This window comes from Cervus elaphus, chromosome 2, assembly GCF_910594005.1.
Source record: "Cervus elaphus chromosome 2, mCerEla1.1, whole genome shotgun sequence".
Classification (NCBI taxonomy): domain Eukaryota; kingdom Metazoa; phylum Chordata; class Mammalia; order Artiodactyla; family Cervidae; genus Cervus; species Cervus elaphus.
In genome coordinates, this window is record NC_057816.1 from 46,008,796 (window position 1) to 46,034,604 (window position 25,809).

The 25,809-nt window shown below is 40.3% G+C and overlaps 1 pseudogene across 1 annotated transcript; it reads left to right on the forward strand.

Moving 5' to 3' along the window:
* The first annotated feature begins 24,471 nt into the window (after positions 1-24,471).
* Positions 24,472-25,432, forward strand: LOC122705778 (annotated as a pseudogene). Its single transcript, XR_006344173.1, has one exon. The product of XR_006344173.1 is annotated as a latexin-like (transcript).
* The last annotated feature ends 377 nt before the right edge of the window (positions 25,433-25,809 follow it).

Here is a 25,809-nt window from a genome sequence, read left to right on the forward strand (position 1 = left end):
CCCTGTCCATCACCAACTCCCAGAGTTTACTCAAACTCATGTTCAGAGAAATGGTGATGCCATCCAACCATCTCATTCTCTGTCATCCCTTTCTCCTCCTGCCCTCATTCTTTCCCAGCATCAGGATCTTTTCAAATGAGATAGCTCTTCTCATCAGGTGGCCAAAGTATTGGAGTTTCAGCTTCAACATCAGTCCATCCAGTGAACACTCAGGACTGACCACTCTTAGGATGGACTGGTTGGATCTCCTTGCAAGACTCTCAAGAGTCGTCTCCAACACCATAGTTCAAAACCATCAGTTCTTTGGTGCTCAGCTTTTATATAGTCCAACTCTCACATCCATACATGACTACTGGAAAAATTGCAGCCGTGACTAGACAGACCTTTGTTAGCAAAGTAATGTCTTTGTTTTTTAATATGCTGTCTAGATAGATCAAGACTTTCCTTCCAAGGAGTAAGCGTCTTTTCATTTCATGGCTGCAGTCACCATCTGCAGTGATTTTGGAGCCCCCAAAAATAAAGTCTGACACTGTTTCCACTGTTTCCCCATCTATTTCCCATGAAGTGTTGGGATCAGATGCCCTGATCTTAGTTTTCTGAATGTTGAGCTTTAAGTCAACTTTTTCACTGTCCTCTTTCACTTTCATCAAGAGGCTCTTTAGTTCTTCTTCAGTTTCTGCCATAAGGGTGGTGTCATCTGCATATTTGAAGTTATTGATATTTCTCCCGGCTATCTTGATTCCAGCTTGTGCTTCCTCCAGCCAGCATTTCTAAGGATGTACTCTGCATATAAGTTAAATAAGCAGGGTGACAATATACAGCCTTGACGTACTCCTTTTCCGATTTGGAACCAGTCTGTTGTTCCATGTCCAGTTCTAACTATTGCTTCCTGACCTCCATACAGATTTCTCAGGAGGCAGGTCAGGTAGTCTGGTATTCCCATCTCTTGAAGAATTTTCCACAGTTTGTTGCAATCCACATAGTCAAAGGCTTTGGCATAGTCAATAAAGCAGAAATAGATATTTTTCTGGAACTCTCTTGCTTTTTCTATGATCCAGTGGATGTTGGAAATTTGGCCTCTGGTTCCTCTGCTTTTTCTAAAACCAGCTTGAACATTTGGAAGGTCACCATTCACGTATTGCTGAAGCCTGGCTTGTAGAATTTGGAGCATTACTTTACTGGTGTGTTAGATGAGTGCAATTGTGTGGTAGTTTGAGCATTATTTAGCATTGCCTTTCTTTGGGATTGAAAGAAAACTGACCTTTTCCAGTCCTGTGGCCACTGCTGAGTTTTCCAAATTTGCTGATATACTCAGTGCAGCACTTTAACAGCATCATCTTTGAGGATTTGAGATAGCTCAACTGGAATTCCATCACCTCCACTAGCTTTGTTCATAGTGATTCTTCCTAAGACCCACTTGACTTCACATGCCAGGATGTCTGGCTCCAGGTGAGTGAATGCACCATCGTGGTTATCTGGGTCATGAAGATCTATTTTGTACAGTTCTTCTGTGTATTCTTGCCACCTCTTCTTAATATCTTCTGTTTCTTTTAGGTCCATACCATTTCCGTTCATTATTGAGCCCATCTTTTGCATGAAATGTTCCCTTTGTATCTCTCATTTTCTTGAAGAGATCTCTAGTCTTTCCCATTCTGTTGTTTTCCTCTATTTCTTTGCATTGATCGCTGAGGAAGGCTTTCTTATCTCTCATTGTTATTCTTTGGAACTCTGCATTCAAGTGGGTATATCTTTCCTTTTCTCCTTTGCTTTTCACTTCTCTTCTTCTCACAGCTATTTGTAAGGCCTCCTCAGACAGCCATTTTGCTTTTTTGCATTTCTTTTTCTTGGGGATGGTCTTGATCCCTGTCTCCTGTACAATGTCATGAACCTCTGTCCATAGTTCATCAGGCTCTCTGTCTATCAGATCTAGTCCCTTGAATCTATTTTTCACTTCCACTGTATAATTGTAAGGGATTTGATTTAGGTCATATCTGAATGGTCTAATGGTTTTCCCCACTTTCTTCAATTTAACTCTGAATTTGGAAATAAAGAGTTCATGATCTGAGCCACAGTCAGCTCCCAGTCTTGTTTTTGCTTACTGCATAGAGCTTCTCCATCTTTGGCTGCAAAGAATATAATCAATCTGATTTCACTGTTGACCATCTAGTGATGTCCATGTGTACAGTCTTCTCTTGTGTTGTTGGAAGAGGGTGTTTGCTATGACCAGCGCGTTCTCTTGGCAAAACTCTATTGGTCTTTGCCCTGCTTCATTCTGTACTCCAAGGCCAAATTTGCCTGTTACTCCAGGTGTTTCTTTACTTCCTACTTTTGCATTCCAGTCCCCTATAATGAAAAGGACATCGTTTTTGGGTGTTAGTTCTAAAAGGTCTTTGTAGGTCTTCATAGAACCGTTCAACTTCAGCTTCTTCAGCGATAGTGGTTGGGGCATAGAGTTAGATTACTGTGATATTGAATGGTTTGCCTTGGAAACAAACAGAGATCATTCTGTCACTTTTGAGATTGCATCCAAGTACTGCATTTCAGACTCTTTTGTTGACGATGATGGCTACTCCATTTCTTCTAAGGGATTCCTGCCCACAGTAGTAGATATGATGGTCATCTGATTTAAATTCACCAATTCCAGTCCATTTTAGTTTGTTGATTCCTAGAACGTTGACATTCACTCTTGCCCTCTTCTGATTGACCACATCCATTTGCTTTGGTTCAAGGACCTAACAGTCCAGGTTCCTATGCAATATTGCTCTTAGGCCATTAAGTTTGTGTAATGTTTTATGACAGTCCTAGAAACTAATATAAGAGTTTGTGTTCAAGAATAACTGTGCCACTCATTAGCAGTTTAATTTGAGCCCATTGCTTAACCTTCTCAGTGCCTCAGTTTTTTTATCTGTAAACTGAAGGTAATAACACTTACTTTATCAGTTAGCGATGAAAAAACAACAGAATGAACCTGATGAAGCTGTTGGCGTTATGCCAGAAGACAGCAGGTACGCAGTGAATAGTTGCTGAACATACTGTCGACACACAACTCTGAAAGTCATCCCTACCAAGTTATCCAAGGATTTACTATCACATTCTGCTGAGTAGACTAAGAACCCCATGAGCTCCAAGAAAGTGGCATAGATGTGGAGATACTACATGGATGGGAGAAGAGGACCCAACCACAAGTCCAATATTTTTCAACACCCTGCCTGATTAATCCTGTTGTGGCTTTCCTCATTTTACAGAAGGTCCTAGCACGTCCTGTTGCTTGTGTCGGGAGCACTACAGTTCATCAGAGCTTGCAGTTCACATTTAGCTGCATCCCTGAGCACTTAAAGCATGCATCTAGCTATATTGTGGTTGATGGTTTCTCTCTATTCACGTTTCATCCTGACCAGTCACTGAGAGGGAGCAGAAGAAGCATCCCAAACAGAAGGACTCGTAGGAAAGAAAGAGCTCTTTCCTCTCAGTAACGAATGAGGATCTCCCAATGTTGGCTGGTCTGCTCACACAGCCAGCGCAGAGGTCTGGTGACATCACAGTTTCAACATACTCCCAAACCACAGGCTTCCAAATAGTCAGAGCCCTTCCAATTAGGCAGTGATCTTAAAGGTCACTGAGCTTAACTCCCTGTTAAAAAAAAAAAGGAGGAAAGTTTTAACTATTCAGAGGAGACTGCTAAGTCACTAAAGAGGACAAGGTGGTTTTAAAGTTCATCAGGGGCTCCCTCTGTGTGTAATTTGAAGATAGATAGCTCAAACTTCAGAAAGTTCATAACTTTTCAGTTCAGTTCAATTACTCAGTCATGTCTGACTCTGTGCAACCCCATGGACTGCAGCATGCCAGGCCTCACTGTCCATCACCAACTCCCGGAGCCTGCTCAAACTCATGTCCATCGAGTTGGTGATGCCATCCAACCATCTCATCCTCTGTCATCCCCTTCTCCTCCTGCCTTCAATCGTTCCTAGCATCATGGTCTTTTCAAATGAGTCAGTTCTTTACTTCAGGTGGCCAAAGTACTGGAGTTTCAGCTTCAGTCCTTCCAATGAATATTCACGACTGATTTCTTTTAGGATGGACTGGTTAGATCTCCTTGCAGTCCAAGGGACTTTCAAGAGTCTTCTCCAACACCACAGTTCAAAAGCATCAATTCTTCGGCTCTCAGCTTTTTTTATAGTCCAACTCTCCCATCCATACAAGACTACTGGAAAAACGATAGCTTTGACTAGACGAACCTCAGAGACATGACCACTGGAAAAACCATAGCCGTGACTAGAGGGACCTTTGTTGGCAAAGTAATGTCTCTGCTTTTTAATATGCTATCTAGGTTGGTCATAACTTTTCTTCCAAGGAGTAAGCGTCTTTTAATTTCACAGCTGCAGTCACCATCTGCAGTGATTTTGAAGCCCAAAAAAATGAAGTCTGCCACTGTTTCCACTGTTTCCCATCTATTTGCTATGAAGTGATGGGATGCCATGATCTTAGTTTTCTGAATGTTGAGTTTTAAGCCAACCTTTTCACTCTCCTCTTTCACTTTCATCAAGAGACTCTTCAGTTCTTCTTTGCTTTCTGCTATAAGGGTGGTTGTCATCTGCATGTCTGAGGTTATTGATATTTCTCCTGGCAATCTTGACTCCAGCTTGTGCTTCATCCAGCCCAGCATTTCTCATGATGTACTCTGCATGTAAGTTAAATAAGCAGGGTGACAATATAAGCCTTGATGTACTCCTTTTCAAATTTGAAAAAGTCAAATGTACTAGAATTTTCTCAAATGGTGTTACTTACAAGAACTAAGAAGTAGAACATTTAAATAGAAGCATTAGATATAATGCAGAAAATATTCCTGAGGATCAGACAAGATGACATCTAAGAGAATTCCCAAAGCAAAAATGTTATTTTATCCTTAATATTCTTTAGCTATTTGAGATCCTGTACCTAGAAGAGAGCCAATAAAATAAGAGGTTTAACCTACTGAGATATTTTCTTAAGAGACAACATGGAACTTTAACCAGTCTTTGGAATTCTCTTTGTTTACTGTTAAACCCTAAAAGTAAAAGGAGACTAACTTCCTGATGCTTTAGTGCATAGTGTTGGTCACTCAGTCGTGTCCGACTCTCCCACCCCATGGTCTGCAGCCCAACAGGCTCCTCCGTCCATGGGATTCTCCAGGCAAGAATACTGCAGTGGGTAGCCATTCCCTTCTCCAGGGAATCTTCCCAACCAAGGGATTGACACTGGGTCTGCTACATTGCAGGCAGTTTCTTTACCATCTGAGCCACCAGGATTTAATGCATATAAGAATGTTAACATAGGATTTCCCTGGTGGTCCAGTGGTTAAGACGCCATGCTTTCGATGTAAGGGATGCGACTTGGATCCCTGGAGAAGGAACAAAGATCCCCCATGCCATGTGTTGCAACCAAAAAATTAAAAACTCAGAACTTTTCTTCTTTTTTGTTAAGAATGCTAACACTAATGTTTATTTCAAGTTCTGTTGGAAAGAAAGGAAAATAATTGATATTGGCCAAATGAAGCAGTGCATCCTTGCTGGACAAATACCATCAGACACTAGAAGGTAAACTGATTAAAGGATAACGAACAAACTTTTGCTTTTTTAAAGTAACATTAATTACACAACTCAAATGCTTCAAATGTGTGCCTTCTCTTTAGATCAAATATCTTTACAAACTGTATTCTACGACCTTCACCAAAGAGCTGCTCTGAAATCTCCTCTCCTGCCTGTGCCCATGCTCCTCGCATAGATAGAAAAGGCTGTCATTCCATTTCTTTGGTACTTTTCTTCCCACTCTTACTTATTTATGTGAATTTCCCAATTTGGAAAATTATTTTCCTAGTGGCAAGGATTACAAGTATTTATGATCTTGCTTAAAATACTCCACTTCAAAGATTGACATAAAACATATTAACTATTTTTTATAACTGAACTATTTGAGTTTTCTGAATTCTTTCTATAAATACTCAAATGACAATTCAAAACAGCCTATGTGTAATTCAAGTTCCGAAAAGAAGAGCCTCCACTGCCTTCCTTGCTGGTAACTAGAAGATTCACAGCTTTGTCAGCGATTTCCATGACACCATCTCCAGAAAAACATGTCTGTGTCCTTTCAGCCCAGCTCTTCTCCCCGTCATGATGGGCCGCCGCTGATTGCTTTTGCTGCCAAAACCTCTGAGAGCTCACTGCTTCAGTGTACACAGCTGTCCTTGCTGGTTACCTAGGTGTGATCGCTACTGTTGTCTCTGGAGAAATAGTGTAACTCTTCCTTTCTTATATTCTTCCAAGGATGAAATATGCCCTTCTCCTTAATCTCTCACAAAATAACACAGATTATTCTATTACTCTTTTTTAAACTTATTTATTTTTAATTGGAGGATAATTTCTTTGCAATATTGTATTGCTTTCTGCTATGCATCGACTTGAGTCAGTCCTCGGTAGACGTCCGTCCCTCCATCCTGAACCTCTCTTCCATCTCCTGTCCTATCCCACTCCTCTAGGTGGTCACAGAGCGCTGGGTTGAGCTCCCTGCGTCAGACAGCAAGTTCCCCCAGCTGTCTGTTTTACATACGGTAATGTGTATATTCCCATGCTGCTCTCTCAACTCATCCCACCCTCTCCTTCCCCTATTGTGACCTCAGATCTGTTCTCTATGTCCGCATCTCCATCAGGGCCCTGCAAATAGGTTCGTCAGCATCATCTTTCTAGATTTCATGAAGTGGAGAAGCCATTCAGTCATGTCCAACTCTTTGCAAACACATGGACTGTGGCCTGCTAGGCTCCTCTGTCCATAGGATTTTTCTAGGCAAGAATACCAGAGTGGGTTGCCATTCCCTTCTCCAGGGGATCTTCCTGACCCAGGGATCGAACCCAGTTCTCCTGCATTGAAGACAGATTCTTTACCATCTGAGCCACCAGGAAAGCCCTCTGGATTCCATATATATGCATTAATATACAATATATGTTTTTCTCTTCTGACCTACTTCACTTAATGGATGGTCCAGGGATACTGGAAAAGCAACAAACAAAACACAGAATAATTTACAACAGACTGCCGAAGTGCAGACAACTCCCAATGTTCCTTTAAGAGCCATCTTCTTTTTATGGCAATATTCTGTTGTATTACATAAAAAAAGGAGATGGCTCTTCGAAACAACAGTACAGATGAACCTGTCTTCAAAGTAGAAATAGAAACACAGACCTAGAGAACAAGCTTATAGACAGCAAGCGGGGAAAGGGGAGGCGTGGAATAAACTGGGAGAATGGAATTGACATATACGCTCTACTGCCGTGTATAAAATAGAGAGCTAACGAGAACCTTCTATATGGCGCAGGGAACGCGACTTAGTGCTCTCTGATGACCTAGCTGGGAAGCAAATCCAAAAAGTAGAGGATATGTTTCCGCTATGCTAACCGTGGAAGGTAACAGCAGTGTGAAGCAACTATAGGCGGCGCTAGTGGCTGTGACCGAGCATCTGAGCCAAGTCTTTAACAATAGGACAAGCGCTCAGGGCTGGTGCACTGGGAAGACCCAGAGGGATGCGGTGGGGAGGGAGGCGGGAGGAGGGATCCGGATGGGGAACACATGTAAATCCATGGCTGATTCATGTCAATGTAGGGCAAAAGCCACTACAATATTGTAAAGTAATTAGCCTCCAACTAATAAAAATAAATGGGAAAAACAAAAAAAAAAAGCCATCTCTTGCACCATCTGGGCTGCCTCCCTGGAACCAAATGCACGTTCCCATCCGTGATGTCAGAAAGGCTCTGGTCATCTCTACGATTCCGTGTGTAGACCAAACTGTCATTCAGCTCCAGGAAAAAGAAATTACTTTTATCTTATTTTATCACAAAACCCGTCTCCTATGTAAAATTCCCCATGCTAAAATTCACTTCTTTTTAGAATGATTAACATAGTTTGACCCCTTGGAACACTCAAGATAGGTAAACAATAATCTTAAACTATACATTTATCAAGGTATTCGATATTGTGGTTTAAGTAAGAAAGCCTAATTGGGGCCAGGCAGTAAGGTCCCTAAGAGCAATCCAGATTTTTTTCATTTTCTCCTTATGACTGATTCAAAAACTTTGTGCCCTGATGTTACACATACACAGGGCATCTTGATACATGAGTAAGAATCTAGGCATGACACGAATTATCCCAAGTGTGTGGCCAAAAGGAGCGGGGAGAAATTTTGTTGGACCTCACATGCAATGAAAGTATTCTTTTTAATAACATTAAGAGAAATGCCACAATGGCATAAATAGTTTAAATGAAAAATGTTTTAAAATTATTCTATGTATACAGTTTCAATCACATGTAGGTTTTCATGCTAAAACTTTAAATTAAAATTCAGATTCAGAAATTGTATGGATTGTTGCTGCTGCTACGGCTAAGTCACTTCAGTCATGTCCGACTCTGTGTGACCCCATAGACGGCAGCCCACCAGGCGTCCCCATCCCTGGGATTCTCCAGGCAAGAATACTGGAGTGGGTTGCCCTTTCCTTCTCCAATGCATGAAAGTGAAAAATGAAAGTGAAGTCGCTCAGTCGTGTCGGACTCTTAGCGACCCCATGGACTGCAGCCTACCAGGCTCCTCTGTCCATGGGATTTTCCAGGCAAGAGTACTGGAGTGGGGTGCCATTGCCTCCATATGGATTGTTAGACCAACACAAATGACCAAAGTTTGTTATTGGTGTTGCTGTTTAATCACTCAGTCATGTCCAACTCTTCTGCAACCCCATGGACTTTAGCCCACCAGGCTCCTCTGTCCATGGGACTTTCCAGGCAAGAACACTGTAGTGGGTTGTCATTTCTTTCTCCAGAGGATCTTCCCAACCCTGGGACTGAATCTGCATCTCCTGCATTGAAAGGCAGACTCTTTACCACTACACCACCAGAGAAGCCCAACCAAAGTGCAAGACACTTTTTTTTTTTTTTTTTTTTGGTCATAGGACTGAGCACATTGGTTTCTAAATTCTAGGAAATCTTTCAAGTTGTTATTCAGTAACATAGATCAGAGGTGGAAGAGAAAAGTGGAAAGGCAGTTAATGTTTGATTGACAATCAAGGGTGAACATTTTTACATAGGCTACCTCATTTAATCACGACAAACATCCTGCAAGGCAGGAGATGTTATTCCCATTTAATGAGGAAGAAAGATGAGATTCATGAAGAATAGGCAACTTGAGCGATGGCATGTGGCTAGGAAGTAGAAACATTGGGAATTTTATTGTTTCCCTCTGGCTTTAGAGCCTGTAGTCTGTCTTTCAAAATGGCTTTTAAAAAGCCTACTAAAATGTGACCTTTGAATGAAATCTACAGCAGAGTAAAGAATTCAGACATTTGCAAAACAAATGTCTGTTTTCCTATGAGAAATGCCCAATGTCGCTCCCACGTGACTTGGTTAATATGAGATAGCCAGTTGGCTCCAACTACCTAAAGGGTGACGTGGGCTCTCTTCTCAAGACAACATTAATTATTTGGAAAAAAGAAGAGTTTGTTTGATAAATCAACTCCAGTGAAAAGAGAATCTATTATTCCAGGTTTCCTGATAGTTAAGTGACTAGATTTTATAAAGAATTACAAATATGATACACTTACTAAGAGCTCCTACCTTGGGTCATAAATTCTTCAAGGTATGTACCGGTGTAGGACATATGAATGATATTTATGATTTGAATCTTACGAGTGAGAAATCTATGGTTTAAAGGGTCTACAGAGCTTGCAAGCAATGAAGCCAAAAACCAAATCCAGTTTTATCTGATTCCATGTTCCGTGCACTTTCCACTGTTTCTTACTGTATCAGAAGTTTCAGGCACCATTTAAAATTTGATATGGCTGAGAATTTACACTGTGTAAATGTGTATCTGAGAGAAGAATTTAGTCATGAAACTGAATGATCAGTGGTGTGGTGTTGAGTCAATGTCCCATGAATAGATCTTTCCAGGAATATTTCAGGATGGGAAGGCTTGCTGGCATGTCAGTTGACAGACCCCAGGGTTATTTTTCTTCCTCAAATGGGGAAAATGACAATATGGATAGTATGCAGAGAAACTAAAGGCAAAAGAATTGTATTAAAATTAGTAACTCAAACTTTTGTGTTTTGATGCCCCATTGCCAGGAGACTGATGCCAGAAACTTCAGAAAAATTTCTGAAAGTGTTCCACAACAATAACAAATAGATATATTGTGCTATGAAAGTCATACTGAAAATCAATTGCATAGTTAACAATTGCTTGATTTAACATTTTTGAATAAACAGACATCTTTCTTTTTTCAGGCATTGCTTTCAGATCTGACTTAGAGGCTTAAATAGACTGACACTTCCTATAACTTGTCAAAAGGAAGACCATTTCACTGTTGATTTAGAAACTGATTTAGATGTTTTAAAATGTCTTTAGATATATCCCTGATCTAGTGGTTAAAGGTCAAATAGAGTATATAAAGAAAGGAGAAATAGAGCAAAGACTAGATATATATCCAATGATTAACATTAAAGACAAAGGAAAAAAATAAACACATAAAATGAAGGAAAGAGTTAGAGGGAAAGAGAGAGAGGGGATAAGAAGAGGATTATTTGGTTCATATAGATGGGCAGTTTAAAAGGCTTACTACAATATTTCTCTTTTATTTTTTTCCTAACCATTCACAGTGAGCACAATAAAATCAATTTTCCTGTTATAGGGACAAAACAGGCTGGCCATTTCCTGGCTTGATCCTGAACTGTCCATGTGAAAATCTTTGTCACACTGTGAAGATAATTGTATAATCTGGGAATAACAGAGAAACAATCTCTGTTCATATCAACAGAAAAAATTGTCAGTGCTGCAGACTCATATCTCTGAACTAATACTGAATTCTCCACCTTGCAATTCAAGGCTCTCCTATAACCAAGTGGCATATGCTGTAAATTTTAATAAAGCTTACATAGATTTCTATCATCAAAGATGGTACCCAACTGAGAAATGCAAATCAAAACTAAATAAGATATCACCTCACACCAGTCAGAATGGCCACCATTTAAAAAATTGACAAATAATAAATGTTGGAGAGGATGTAGAGAAAAGGGAACCCTTCTAAATTGTTAGTGGGATTGTAAATTAATGCAGCCACTATGGAAAATAGTATGGAGGTTCCTCAAAAAACTAAAACTAAAGTTACCATATGATGCAGCAATCCCACTCCTGGTCATGTATCAGGACAAAGCTATAATTCAAAAAGGTACATAGCACTGAAACATGTATATTATCATATGTGAAACAGATCGCCAGTCCAGGTTCGATGCATGAGACAGGGCGCTCAGGACTGGTGCGCTGGGATGACCCAGAGGGATGGGATGGGGAGGGAGGTGGGAGGCGGGTTCAGGATGGGGGACACATGTACACCCATGGCTGATTCATGTCAATGTATGGCAGAAACCACTACAATATTGTAAAGTAATTAGACTCCAATTAAAATATATAAATTTTTTAAAAAGATGCATGCACCCAAATATTCATAGCAGCACTATTCATAGTACACAGACATGGAAGCAACCTAAATGTCCATCAACAAGTGAATGGACAAAGACAATGTGGTATATACACACACGCACAATAGAATACTACTCAGCCATAAAAATAAATGAAATATTGCCATTTGCAGCGACATAGATGGACCGAGATTATCATACTAAGGGAAGTAAGTCAGAAAGGGAAAGACAAATACCATATGATATCACTTACATGTGGGATCTAAAATATTACACAAATGAATTTATTTGCAAAACAGAAACAGATTCACAGACATAGAGAAGAGACTTGTGATTACCAAGGGGGAAGAGGGTGAGGGAGAAATAGAGTGATATTCAGGATTAGCAGATGTCAACTATTATATATAGAATGATAAACAACAAGGTCCTACTGTACAGCACAGGGAACTATATTCAATATCCTTAGATAAATCATAATGGAAAAGAACATGAAAAATAGTATATGTATGTATGTGTTTGTGTGGTTTGGTGTATCACTTCACTAATAGCAAAAATTAACACACCATTGTAAATTAACCATACTTCAATAAAATAAATTTCTAAAAGTAACACTCAGTTGCAAAATTCCTCCTTCCTGCATGTTAGATTAACAGGTACCAGACTTATCTCCCTGCATTAAATAAAAACTGGACAAAATATATAAGGCTACTACTTTTAGGCACTGGATAACAAGCCATATGTGTGCATGCTCAGTCACTTCAGTAGTGTCTGACTCTTTACGACCTTATGGACTGTAGCCCTCCAGGCTCCTCCGTCCATGAGATTCTCCATGAAAGAATACTGGAGTGGGTTGCTGTGCCCTCCTCCAGGGGATCTTCCCCACCCAGGGGTCAAACCTGCGTCTCTTCTGTCTCCTGCAGTGGCAGGTGGGTTCTTTACCACTGGCGACACCTGGGAAGCCCATAATAGGCCACAGAGTACTACAATTCTTGACACAGAGAGAAAAAAGAGGTAAGCCCCAAGATTTACAGTGCTCTCTGCAAAGCATGGTCTGTAAATCATTTAATATCACGGTAATCCAAGTCTATGCCCCAATCACTAATGTTGAAGAAGCTGAAGTTGAATGGTTCTATGAAGACCTACAAGACCTTCTAGAACTAACACCAAAAAAGTTGTCCTATTCATCATGGGGGACTGGAATGCAAAAGTAGGAAGTTAAGAGATACCTGGAGTAACAGGCAAGTTTGAGCTTGGAGTACAAAATGAAGCAGGCAAAACTCTTTTTGCCAAGAGAACTCACTGGTCATAACAAACACCCTCTTCCAACAACACAAAAGAAGACTCTGCACATGGATACAGCCTGGCATGCTGCAGTCCATGGGGCTGCAAATAGTCGGACATGACTGAGCAACTGAGCTGAACTGATAGATAGATAGATAGATATACATAACACTGCTTTCAAAACCACAGCACAGAGAAGTAGAACCCAAGCACAGTTCAGTGGTCCCTCTAAGCTGAGGAGGCAAAGGGCCAAGTGCAGGCTACAGAAGCACCTGAATTGTAGCAAAAAAGAGCAGAAAGGAAGAGGTAACGGACTACCATATGTAGGTGGTTAAGTGCTAGTCATTCAGTCGTGTCCAACTCTTTGCGACTCTGTGGACTGTAGCCGGCCAGGCTCCTCTGTCCATGGGATTCTCCGGGCAAGGATAACTCTCTGGAGTCTGTTGCCGTTTCCTTCTCCAGGGAATCTTCCTGACCCTGAGATTGAATCCAGGTCTCCTGCATTCAGGTAGATTCTTTAGCGTCTGAGCCACCAGGGAAGTCCCCGACCCCTGGACAAGTCCTAGCCTGTGTATATTCAGTGCGAGATTCTGTAATATCTATCCAAGTGACTGCTACTGGGTTGATAGTGTTATGGAGATATTTTAGAGTAATAAGAAACATTGGCCCAGTGAGAGCAAAAAGGCATTGTTAACATACTGAACACAGAGCTGAAACCACAGGATGGCAACATTTCAGGGGTTTCTTAAGAACCATGTCTTAGTTTGAAGCTACTCTAGACACCCCTTTACAAACACTAAGCAGAGCGTCAGTAAGATGAAGGAAACCTTCCAGCAATCAATTGCCTGTCAGAAAAGACTCAATGTTCTATTAAGGAAGACAGCATAGCCCAAACTCTACTATGTACTCCAGAACGCTCAGCTTAAAATTGAAAAATTTTTCTATGCATACAAAATGCAGGAAAAATATTGTCTGTGATCATGAAAAATGTCAATCCAAAAGAAATGACCCAGCATTAAAATTGGCAGACAATGACTTTAAAGCAGCTGTTAAATATGTTGAAGGATTTAACCAAAAATAGCTCTTAATAAGTGACCTGGAGAAGAATTGCAGCCAAGAAATGGAAATTATCTTTTTAAGATGAATAGAAATAAATACTAATGGAAAATTATAGCTTCTTAACTTTTAAAATAGTCACTATTTGTCATTAATAAAAGATTAGAAATAGCATTAGGAAAAGTCAATAAACTTTAAGTCATTCATAGAAATAAACCTCTGGTAAAAGCAGAGAAATAGGGTAGGAACAAAAGAGTCTTCACTAACCTATGGACATGGAGTCTCATAATAAGAGTAAAGAGAAAATGGGGCAGAAAAAATATTTAAAGGAACTGTGACCAAATTTTTCCCAAATTTGGTGAAAAATATCGATGTACAGGCCCTACAAGTTTAGTAACTTCCAGGAGAATAAGCAAAAATGAAACCAAATCTATTCACATCACAGTCATGCTGCTAAAAATCAATCAAAGTAAAAGAAAAATCTTAGAAGCCCCCAGAGGTAAATGGCATATCACATACAAAAGGAAAAAAAAAATAGCGACAAATGATTCTTCATTAGAAACAATGGAAGTCAGAAGACAAAAAGAGTGACCATATTTAAAAAACTGGAATTTGGGGAAGGGGAAAGGGAGCAGAGGGAAAGATTGTCCACAAAGAATTTTAAGTCTAGTGAACATATTTCAGGGGCTTCACAGGTGGCTCAGTGGTAAATAATCTCGTCTGCCAATATAGGAGAAGCGGGTTCGATCCCTGAGTCAGGAAGATCCCCTGGAGGAGGAAATGGCAACCCACTCCAGTATCCTTGCCTAGAAAATCCCATGGACAGAGAGGAGCCTGGCGGGCTACAGTCCATAGGGTCACAAAGAGTCAGACAGGACTTGCTAATACATCAAACAAACATATTCTACAAAGTGAGAACAAAGCAATTTCATGTTTAGATGAATGAAACCTAAAGGATGTGCTGCCAACGTATCTTTTTCATATGAATGTTAAAGGGATATTTTCCCAGGCTGAAAGAAAATAGTAGAGGATGGGAACTGATTACATAAAGAATAGAAACGCCCAGGAAAGAGTAACCTGTGCCTAAATAAAAAAGAACAGAATTTTTCTTATTTTAATTTCTTTAAAAGAAAAATGAAGGTTTGAAACAAAAATAATAGCACTGTAATATCCATCTATAATCTATAAAGAATTAAAATATGTGGAAACCACAGCATGAAGAATGGAGCAAATGAAATTAAACTATTACAAGATTTATAGCATTTATACATTTGTGAAATACAATTTTTGAAGAGTGATGTGTAACATGTTTCAATATAATTCTGACTGTAATAATTTAAAATGTCATATAGTAATAGTAGTCTCTAGAGGAACTAATTTAAATGAATTTTAAATGCTATTTAGCAATCAAATATCCTTTAATAGGTGAATAGATGAACTATATAGTTGAATACTAGCTAGAAACTTTTAAAAATGAATTTCTGATACACAGAACAACATGAATAAATTTCACAGGCTTTATTTTGCCACAAAGAAGCCAAACAAATTCTGTGAAGTTTATGGTGCTAGAAATCACATCAGTATTTGAGGCAGAAGGTATATTTTAAATCCAAAGGCACAGAAGCAAATGTTGTGTGACATTAATAAGGGTGATGTTTCTATGGCTTTATACATTTGTAAAAACTGATTGAACTGTGTACCTAAAATCTCTGCCGTTCATTATATGTAAATCATATTTTGATAGAATCGATTTTAAATAACACCTTTTAAATGTATATGAAGCTATAAGAATCACAGAGGAAAAATGACTCATAATGCCATCCCCTACAGGCCATGATGTAGACTTTGATGTAGACATTTTTGTACTATTCTTTCCACAAATTTTTCATGCTATAGAAAAAATTCCATGGCCTCCTTTTCATAATAAACTTTAAAGGTGACAAAGTGTTTTATATCAATGTGCTCTGTTCCAGCATTTAAAAAATGATTAAATAATATAAATGCAGCTAGATTAAAGGTTTACACAGATATACAAAAATATTAAATATAGCAATAAATGCCAAAAATTTTCTTTTCCTTCACAGATTTCTATGCATTGTTGAGATCTCATTTCCACTGAGGATTAAGCATTAAATTTGCCAAGTGAAGGTATCCCTGTGTCTTCTTGTTTAAAACATGCATGCGTGCTAAGTCGCTTCGGTCATGTCCAATTCTTGTGACCCTATAGACTGTACCATGCTCCTGTCTCCATGGGATTCTCAAGGCAAGAATACTGGAGTGGGTTGCCATGCCCTCCTCCAGGGGATCTTCCTGACCCAGGGGTCAAAGTCAAGCCTCTTATGCCTACCTGCATTGTAAAAAGGAAGCTACCATGACATTTGGGTCCCTAGTTTTTATCTCATCTTCTTCTCTCTCTTGGTTTTATCCTATCCACTCACAATTTTACAAAGCAATTTCCCCTTTAATAAATAACAAAAACCTATTAAATCACATCCTCCTCTTGGCTTTTCTTTGACTTTCTGTAAAATCAAGTCTCTACATAACTGATTTTGTATGTAAAATCCTACCTACCTGAGTTGAAAGTCTACCTACTAACTTTAAAATAGAATTGTTTGAAACTCAAAGAAATGAGGTATGATGTCTCTGTTGTCTTTTAAAGAGACATAACCTCAACCTGAAAGCCCAGTTGTAATGAAGTAGGGCAGGGGCAGACAGAATAAGGAAAGAAAATGCATCTGGTTCCATGTCAAGCAGCATTTCACTACCTCCGTGTGTCAATATGTGTTCACATATCCCATGCTGTTGAACACAGGTTGCTACTATTTTTTCACTATTTTTCTGAAGTTCATAAAGGGAATTTTTAATAAGACTAGAGAAAGGGGCTTAGTAAGAGGAGATACAGAGATTTGGGTAGAAGAAAAAGCCTGTTACTGCTCAACCTCCTTTCTCTTCCAAACCACTTGCTGTCTGTATTGTAGGAGCCTGATTTGCTGAACAGTTAAGAGTTCAGTGTAGAAATATGTTCATCATATTCCATCATATTCATCATGTTCATCAGAGTCCATCATAACTTCCTTTAATGAGCTCATCCATCCATGCCCCAGATGTGTGTGCCTGCATCTTCAGATACAGTGCCTAAAGTATCTTGGCAGCTTTAATCAGCAGTTGTCTACCTGGGGAAAAAATAGATCCACTATCCATGATAATTTACTAGTTTTAATAAACTAAAAGTCAGGCATGGAACCTATAGGCATTTTTTAAGGCATTTCAATCATTTACACTTCTGTTATTGAAAACAATTTCTATTGAACATACTCAACCTCTCATCCCCACAGCTAATCCATCATTGAGTCCTACCAGCACTGTTTTTCAAAAGCCTTCTCCAATCTTGTCCACCGCCCTCCATACCCTGTTCCCTCATGCTAACGTCAGTGACATCCGTTTCTTCCCCGAACCTTTGCGAAACCTGAGGATGGCTTTTCTCTTACCCTCCACACCCTCTCACGTAGCAGCCAGTCATCTTTCATAATGTGAAGCAGGGACTTCCCAGGGCTCCAGTGGTTGAGATTTCACCTTCCAATGCAGGGGGTGAGGGCTGATCCCTGATTGAAAAGCTAAGATTCCACATGCCTGCAGCTGAAAACCCAAAACATAAAATAGAAGCAATATTGTAACAATCCAGTAAAGACTTTAAAAACTGATCCACATCAAAAATACCTAAAATTTTTAAAAAATTTTAAATAATAAAATGTAAAGTAGATGACACCCTTCTTCCACTCCAGTGTTCTTACCTGGAGAATCCCATGGGGAGAGGAGCCTAGGGAGCTACACTCCATGGGGTCACAAAGAGTTGGACGTGACTGAAGCAACTTAGTATGTACACGCACTTGGAATAAAATTCAAACAGCTCACCATCGGTAAGTCAGTAAGGCGGTCTGGCGCCTGCCTACTGACTTCAGATCATCTTCCCTCTGCACACACTGTCCCTTAGCAAGATGGGTTCTTTTCTGTTCCTTGAACAAACCAGGCTCTTTCCTTCTCTGAAAGTTTATATTTACTTTCCCCTCTGCCTACAAACCTCTACCATCTTATCAACAGAGCAGATTCTTTCCTATCCTCAGGCCTCAAATCAAATATCACTTCCTCAGAGAGGACTTTCCTCACCAATCTAATTAAAAACTCTTCACAAAGCTGTCTTCTCACCCTCACATTGATCATCTGAAGTTACTTTGGTTGGTTTTATTGTTTATTTATTGTTGTTTTCTATCTGTCTCCAACAGACATTTTTATGGTCTCTAAGAAAATAAACTGACTTACTTAACTATTGCATCCCTAACATCGATCTGGAATCTGACTTATAAAGATACCTAACAAATATGTGTTAAATGAACATATGAGTCACTTTGTTGTGAATTTCAGACTGCCGTGATTCTCACAGTAGATCCCGTGACCATCAGCTTAGGGCTGGCTGGGAACTTGTAAGAAATATAATTCCTGAGCTCCTCATTCAGGCCGACTAAATCCTTAATTCTGGTGTGGTCCAGCCATCTGTGTTTTAACACGTCCTCCAGTCACATTGATCTTGTCATCATCCCCATTTTATAGATGAAAAAACTAAGGACGGTTGAGTACTTTGTGTGAGTTGTTGTTCAGTTGTTCAGTCGTGTCTGACTCTTTGTGACCCCATGGACTGCAGCACGCCAGGCTTCCCTGTTCTTCACTGTCTCCCGGAGTTTGCTCAAGCTCAGGTTCATTGAGTTGGTGATGCCATCCCACCATCTCATCCTCTGTTGCCTCCTTCCCTGAGGTAGTCTTTATTTATGTGGCTGCTCCATGTCTTAGTGGCGGCACTTGGAATCTTCCGTCATGGCATGCAGAATCCTCAGTTGTGGCCTATGAGCTGTGGCATGCAGGATCTAGTTCCCTGACCAAGGACTGAAGCCAGGCCTTCTGCACTGGGACCAGAGAGCCTTAGCCCCTGGACCACTAGGGAAGCCTCTTGTTCAAGTTAATCAGTGAGAGATCTATAGTTGTTGAGACTCAAGTCCCAGACCTTGACTCCTGAACCATGGTTCCCTAGGAGTCCAGAGAATTTAAATACCAATAGAATGGTATGGACCTAACAGAAGCAGAAGATATTAAGAAGAGGTGGCAAGAATATACAGAAGAACAATACAAAAAAAGATCTTCATGACCCAGATAACCATGATGATGTGATCACTCACCTAGAGCAAGATATCCTGGAACGTGAAGTCAGGTGGGCCTAAGAAGCGTCACTACAAACAGAGAGAATGGAGGTGATGAAATTCCAGTTGAGCTATTTCAAGTCCTAAAAGATGATGCTTTTAAAGTGCTGAACTCAATATGCCAGCAAATTTTGAATCTCGGCAGTGGTCACAGTACTGGAAATGGTCAATTTTCATTTCAATCCCAAAGAAAGGCAATGCCAAAGAATGTTCAAACTGCTGCACAATTGCACTCATCTCACATGCTAGCAAAGTAATGGTCAAAATTCTCCAAGCAAGGTTTCAACAGTACATGAACCGTGAACTTCCAGATGTTCAAGCTGGATTCAGAAAAGGCAGAAGAACCAGAGATCAAATTGCCAACATTTGTTTGATCATCGAAAAAGCAAGAAAGTTCCAGAAAAACATCTATTTCTGCTTTATTGACTATGCCAAAGCCTTTGACTGGGTGTATCACAATAAACTGTGGAAAATTCTGAAAGACATGGGAATACCAGACCACCTGACCTGCCTCTTGAGAAACGTGTATGCAGGTCAGGAAGCAACAGTTAGAACTGGACATGGAACAGCAGACTGGTTCCAAATAGGAAAAGGAGTATGACAAGTCGGTATATTGTCACCCTGCTTATTTAACTTCTATGCAGAGAACATCATGCGAAATTCTGGGCTGGAGGAAGCACAGGCTGGAACCAAGAGTGCCAGGAGAAATATGAATAACCTCAGATATGCAGATGACACCACCCTTATGGCAGAAACTGAAGAAGAACTAAAAAGCCTCTTGATGAAATTGAAAGAAGAGAGTGAAAAAGTTGGCTTAAAGCTCAACATTCAGAAAACTAAGATCATGGCATCTGGTCCCATCACTTCATGGGAAATAGATGTGAAAACAGTAGACACAGTGTCAGACTTCATTTTTTTGGGCTCCAAAATCACGGCAGATGGTGATTGCAGCCATGAAATTAGAAGACACTGCTCCTTGGAAGGAAAGTTATGACCAATCTAGATAGCATATTAAAAAGCAAAGACATTACTTTGCCAACAAATGTCTGTCTAGTCAAGGCTATGGTTTTTCCAGTGGTCATGTACAGATGTGAGAGTTGGACTGCGAAGAAAGCTGAGCACAGAAGAATTGATGTTTTTGAACTGTGGTGTTGGAGAAGACTCTTGAGAGTCCCTTGGACTGCAAGGAGATCCAACCAGTCTATCCTAAAGGAGATCAGTCCTGGGTGTTCATTGGAAGGACTGATGCTAAAGATGAAACTCCAATACTTCGGCCACCTTACACAAAGAGTTGACTCATTGGAAAAGACCCTGATGCTGGGAAAGAATGAGGGCAGGAGGAAAAGTGGAAGACAGAAGATGAGATGGCTGGATGGCATCACTGACTCAATGGCCATGAGTTTGAGTAAACTCTGGGAGTTGGTGATGGACAGGGAGGCCTGGCATGCTGCGATTCATGGGGTCGCGAAGAGTCAGACATGACCAAGCAACTAAACTGAACTGAACTGAACACCAATGTCCACCTTCTCTCTGTTTACCAACAGGGCCATTCCTCAGTATGTGAGCATGCAGAGTGATCTCTTATCTCTCTTTCCCTTCTTATAAGGACAACAATTCTGTCAGAATAAAATCCCATTCATTGGGGTATAGGACTTCAACGTATAAATGTATGGGGTACACAATTAGGTTCATAGCATTCTGCCCCTGACCCCCCAGAATTCATACCCTTGCTGCAAAATTCATTCATTCTATCCCTACAACCCCCAATGCCTTAACTCATTTCAGAATAAAGCATTTCAGTCTAAAACCTTATCTAAATATGGTCTACACAACATTGAAAAGTAATCTTCTTCCAAGTAAAAAAATAAATATGATCTAAATGAAGGGCTTCCCTTATAGCTCAGTTGATAAAGAATCCGCCTGCAATGCAGGAGACCTGGGTTCAATTCCTGGGTCTGGAAGATCCCCAGAGAAGGAAATGGCAACCCACTCCAGTATACTTGCCTGGAGAATCCCATGGACAGAGGAACCTTGCAGGCTACAGTCCATGGGGTCGCAAGAGTCAGAGACAACTTAGTGACTAAACCAGCACCACCGATGATCTGAATCAGGATGGATGAGACTCAAAGCACCATCCATTCTCAGGTGTAAGTCCTCTCCAGTTGTGAACCTGTGAAAACAGACAAGTTCTGTGCTTTCAACACACAGTGATGGGGCAGACACAGGATAGAATTCTGACTCCGAAAGAGAGAAAGAAGAAACAGGTGATAGGCCCCAACCTAACCCAAAACCCAGCAAGACAAATTCCAGCAGATCTTAAGCTTTGGGAATAACCTTCTTTGGCCCAGTGCCCCTCCTCCCTGGCCCGGGGTGGCAGCATCACCCTGCAGCTCTCAGTGGTGGCCCTGCCCTCTGAAACCAAGATGGAAGCCCTCTTGCCCCAGGGTCATAGTAGACTTGGCAGCTTTGATGATCTTTGAATTAACTTTGGGGTCCTCCCACCCTTTTCCTGGAGAACAGGGCATGTTCACAGTGGACTAGGCAGATGACTGGGTCCTGTACAACCCGAGAAGTCTGACAGCTTTCTTTCATTCTGCCTCACTTTCTCTGTTCCCTGTAGTCCACACTGGCAGTTTCTCTGCTGACTTCATCCCGTCTTTATCCCTGGCTTCTGCTGAGAAGGCTGATGAACGTCATGGGTGACCTCTCTACGGAGCAATTAGCCAGCTCCATCGTTGGTGCTCTCTCCAAAACAAAATGCTCTCTCTCTTTCTTCATTTTTTAAACAATAAGGATCAGCTGGTATTTTTGTAAATCTTTCATCCCAGCTCCTTTTTGCTTAAAAATTCTTTCTTCAATCCATTTCACTCCTCTACATTTTCCTAAACTGATCAGGAGGAACCAACCAAGTTGCCCCTTCAAAACTTTGCTTAGAAATTTATTCAGCTAAATACTTCATTCCATGGCTTGCAAGTTCTATTTTCCACAAACTGCTAGACAACGATTTAACCAAGTCCTTTGCCACTTTGTGGCAAGAACTGCTTTTTCTCCAGTTTCTGGTAAGCTGCCACTCATTTCTATCTGAAATCTCTCCAGAAAAGCCTTTAATATTGTATTTATATCAACATTCTATTCTAGAATTTTTCTTGCATGCACCTCCAAACTCCTCCAGCCTCTACCCATCACCCAGCCCCAAAGCCCTTTCTACCTTTTTAGTTACTTGCTAGCTCCAGCTCACATAGTAAAGCGTCTGCCTACAATGCGGGAGACCCGCATTCAATCCCTGGATTGGGAAGATGTCCTGAGAAGGCAATGGCACCCCACTCCAGTGTTCTTGCCTGGAAAATCCCATGGACGGAGGAGCCTGGTAGGCTACAGCCCATGTGGTCCCAAAAAGTTGGACACGACTGAGCGACTTCACTCTCACTTTCACAACAGTGCCCAACATCTTGATTTTAGTATTAGTCTGCTAGAGCGTCACAACAAACATGCACCAAAGACTGGGTAACTTAAATAACTAAAATTTACTTCTAACAGTCTGGGAGCTGTGAAGTCTAAGATCAAAGTATAGGTAAAGTAGGTGTCTCCTCTTATAAAGATATCAGTCTTATTAGGTAAGAGTCCAACCTGTATGACCTCATTTGATTTTAATTACCTCCCAAAGTTCCTCTATCCAAATGCAGGCACATTGAGTGTTAGGGCTTCCACCATGGAATTCTAGAAATTCCACAAAGAAATTCCTCAAATCCACCATTTGCTCCATAGCACCTTGCTAAAGAGCTTACCTTTTACCCCAGGGAATATAAAAAATAGTTTAAAATTTTTTTAACAAAAGCACGAGACCAAGAACTTTCTTTGTATTCTTTTCTGCCAAGCACATAACATTTACATATTTTAAAGAGGGGTTCAGAATAATTTTTTTAAAATGATGTCAGCAATGCAATCAAAGGCACGTTTATGCACCAGAGTGGGAAGTGAAGTTTGCTCCGTGGCACCTGCCAGTGGCACCTTCGGTCACTGGATTTCGCTTGGGCTCCTCTATTAATTTTTTATCGTGCCCCACTCCTAATTGGGATTTGTATGGTATTTGAGCCCTAAGCTTGAATTAAATATTATTTCACACACACACACACACACAAAAACCTGACAACTGATAATAAAGGGAGAAGAACTGCTCTAAATTACCTGTGACGAAGGCAGACACTGGAGGCTGACTTTTCCAAGTGAGCTGGGTAGAAGATTCAGAATTTTTGCCTTGTGGTCATGGGATGCTATTTTGAAATAGGTTTGCATAAAGAATTGCATGTCATTTGCAAATAATTTGACAGACACTTAAGTCTGCATGGATAGCTAAAGCTTTCGATGTTTGTTCCTAGTGTTTAATATTTAATCTATGTTTAATATTCAATCTATGTTCAATCTATTTGGAACATGCTGTATGTGTTCCACATTAAAGAATTAGCAAACTATTATATAAGGATGGATAAACAGCAAGGTCCCACTGTACAGCACAGGGAACTATATTCAACGTCCTGTGATAAACCATAATGGAGAAGAATATGATAAACAATATATATATACGTGTGTGTGTATATATATATGTAACTGAATCACATTGCTGTACTACAGAAATTAACATTGTAAATCAGCTATACTTCAATAAATCTTTTTAAATTGAAGAAATATCACACTATCGAGAAAATGTCTTGAAAAGAATCTGAAAAATCTCTGTACACACAAAGGTGTTTTAATATCAGGCCTTTCTGGGCTGAATGTTGTATTCTCAGATCACAGATCTCTTTGATGCATGGTGATTATGGGTCTGTGCAAGTTGAGAAAATGAGTCACATCATTGGATAGGAGTATGAACATCTAATTTATGGAGATTCAATTCAGATGTGAAGAGAAAGCAATGAAAGACATTAATGAGCTCTGGTACTCATGACTGCACTGCAAACTGGAACACAACCATTCAACTCCTTAAAAGTTAAAACAAGTTTAACCTTGACATGCTGCAAAATGTATGGTTCATCACGGGGCCCTTCTCTCCTAAGATGCTCTTTTCAATTCATTCTGAGTTTCAGTGAAGCATGCTCTCAAACCTAGTATTGCGGACTTAGAATCAATTTGCACATGGACGTTCTTGGGAATTTGCTGTGAACAATTGCTGGTCCCTTGTACTGTTTTTCCATGCTATCTAGACAACTTTGTAGGTTGAGCAAATATAGACTTACTGAAAAAGATTACATAAGCAAATTGCTAATTTTCAAAAGTTTACACATAGTTAAGTGGAGATATACTAACTAAAGAAAATTGTGCTTTCTCCCCTAAAGTTAAAATCAATGTAGTATTGAATCTTTGAAAAAGACCCTGATGCTGGTCAAGATTGAAAGTAGGGCCGGCTGGGCTGCCCGGCAGCAGGCAGGACGGGGACGCGGACGCTCGCCAGCCCAGCTAACACTCCGCAAGAATGGAAATCCCTCCGACCCACTACCCGGCCGCCAGGGCGGCCTCGGTGGTCGAGAACTGCATCAACTACCAGCAGGGGACCCCGCACAAGGTGTTTCTGGTGCAGACAGTCACACAAGCCAGCCTGGAGGATATTCCAGGAAGAGGACATAAGTATCGCCTTAAATTTTCTGTGGAAGAAATTATCCAAAAAGAAGTTACAGTGAACTGCACAGCTGAAGTACTGTACCTCCAATGGGACAAGATACTGCACCGGAAGTCAACTTCACATTTGAAGGAGAAATTGGAAAAAACCCAGATGAAGAAGATAACACATTTTATCAAAGACTCAAGTCCATGAAGGAACCACTAGAAGCACAAAATATTCCAGACAGTTTTGGAAATGTACCTCCAGAAATGAAGCCAGTTCGACATTTAGCCTGGGTTGCCAGTGGTTATATATGGCAAAATTCTACTGAAAATACATGGTATAAAATGGCAAAAATTCAAACTGTCAAGCAAGTGCAAAGAAATGATGACTTCATCGAGTTAGACTACACTATTCTCCTTCATGACGTTGCATCTCAGGAGATTATTCCTTGGCAAATGCAAGTTCTCTGGCATCCACAATATGGTACTAAAGTAAAGCATAATAGCCGTCTGCCAAAGGAAGCACAATTGGAATAAACAAGGACCATAACACTGGATAAAGTGTAAACACGCTTGTTAATGATGACCTGTATACTAGTCTTCACTGATATCTAGCTTAAGGGGTTAGACAAATCCCAAAAATGTCATTATGTATAAATGGCCTGATTACAGTACAGAACTATATAGCTTCCATAATAAAGCGCGTCACAGTGTCAAAGTGTCTTATCAACAGTAACAGTGCCATGTATACCCCTAATAAAAGCTTTTAATTCAAAAAAAAAAAAAGATTGAAAGTAGGAGCAGAAGGGGATGACAGAGGATGAGATGGTTGGATGGCATCACTGACTCAATGCATATGAGTTTGAGCAAACTCTGGGAGACGGTGAAGGACAGGAAAGCCTGGCATGCTGCATTCCATGGGGTCACAAAGAGTTAGATATGACAGAGTAACTGAACTGAACTGAGCATTGGTTTAAAGAATCTTTTAAAAATCTGCTAAGACAGGCCTGAAAAGCTCTGACTACATCCAGGACAGGTAATAAGGATGGTGCAAGTTGAAGAACAAAGAGTCTAGACTTTGCTTTCCTGTCAAATTCTTTTCATCAGTCTTAAAGCTATATTTTCCCTATCACCTTGCCTTAAA